Here is a 1901-nt window from a genome sequence, read left to right on the forward strand (position 1 = left end):
AAAAAAGAAGAAGCTGGTTGCCACATGGCCAACCATGGTTCAGATTCCTAGCAATTTGAAAAGCATGCCAGATGTGTGCACATGTGTGCCCCAAATCCCAACAGGTTGGAGGTATAGAGGAGGAGGGATTGTGGCATGACCATCCCCACTGGGGAATGCTTTATCTCTCTCCCTCTCCCTCTCTGTCTTTCTTTCTTGGGCACACATCCTCTGACAATTGGAGGGGGAAAAAAAGTAAAGAAGAAATTTATTAAGTTAATAAAGATGTCCATTTTAAAAGTCCACTGATACTGATATTAATAGCATCTTGAACTATTTTAGATATCTTACCTCAGAGGTGACCACCAAAGAGGAATGCACCTAGGGAAGGAGCCTGATTGTATGAGAAATTGAGTGCAGTCTCTTCATGGCCTTGCAATGAACATGTTTGTTATGATGGATGGAGTGCATTTTACATTCCCTAATAGCCAGCTCTGCGCACACACACATACATACGCACATACACCCCTCATTGTCACTTACCTCTTTCCAGGCTACCAGAGCCCTAATGTTCACTGGGCAGCAGGAACCCCTCCCTCACGTCCAGGTGATGTGTTGTGGATAGCCTAAGCCTGTCAAGGTAGTCCCTTTTTCTTTGCTTATAATTTATTTGTGGGTGGAAATGAAGTTTTAGATAAAGAAAGGTCAGAACAAGTTAGCCAAGTTTGTACTGTCTGGGAAAAAAAAAAAAGAAGACGACAGTGGATCTAGCAGGTGATTAGTGGTTAAGAGCGCTGGACTCTCACTGGTTTGAGTATGAGACCCAGCGGCTTGCTTTCTCACTTTCTCTCTCTTTCTCTTGCTCTCTCTCTCTCTCTCTCACTCTGTCTCTCTCTCTCTCTGGACAAATTAAAATTAATTTATTAATTAAATAAATAAAGTTCAATAAAATAATTCTTTTAAAAAGGCAAATATACATATATATAATGATAAGATATACATACATATATATATAGTGAGGCTCTGCAGCCTACCTGCATGAAGCAGTTATCTGCATGCCTCATTAATTACTCACCTGAGCTGGCTGACACATACCTTATAAGCTAGGAGATTCTTTGTCTAGAGACTTTGGGCTATAAAAACCATTTTCTTATTCTCTTCCTGGAATGTGGTGGGGCCTGGAAAACCATTGATTTATGTCTAGGTCCTGCTGCCTTGGTCAATCACTGAGCCACCACTGCAAGAAGTCTCTCCTGAGCCATGGGCTGAGCTGCTTTGTTTTTATCTTAAAACTTAGCAATTTTGTTATTCCATTTTGGGCCTATACCCTAATTATATTTTGAGGATCCCTATCTCCTTCCTCAAAAGCACCTTCCAGCTCCACAGCATTTCCCATGAAATAAAGCACCCTGCTGGCCGTTCCCATGGCTTTTGGACCAACATTTTCTGGAGGTTGTCACAAGACAAATCCTATGGGGTGCATTGGGGGTTGACACCTCCCTGCCTCCAAATGCCTTGCCACCCTGGAGTAGAAATAACTGCCCAGGTTTCTTATTAGAAGAGACTTTTGGGACCAGCAGTTAGCATAATAGTTATGTCGCTGAACTCCCATGTAGTCGACCATGGGGCCAACCCCCCTCCCCCCCGGGGAGTGATTTCTTGCTTTCTATCTCTCTGTTTTTCCAGTGAGTGTGCACGCCCTATAGTAGAAACCTCTAAAAAAAGAGAGAGAGAGAGACTTTTGATCTCTCAAGCAGCAACTTAAATGCAGGGTGCTCTCCACCTGCTCCTATGGTGGCCTTAAAGCACCAATGAGTCTATGTTTTAAAGTGCCTGTGACTCTATTTCCTTTTATTTTGAGAAAATATTTAGTTTTTAAATAACTATCTCCCTTTAAATCATATGTATTGCCTAAATAGTTT

This window comes from Tupaia chinensis, unplaced genomic scaffold (genome assembly GCF_000334495.1).
Source record: "Tupaia chinensis unplaced genomic scaffold, TupChi_1.0 Scaffold000273_1, whole genome shotgun sequence".
Lineage (NCBI taxonomy): Eukaryota > Metazoa > Chordata > Mammalia > Scandentia > Tupaiidae > Tupaia > Tupaia belangeri.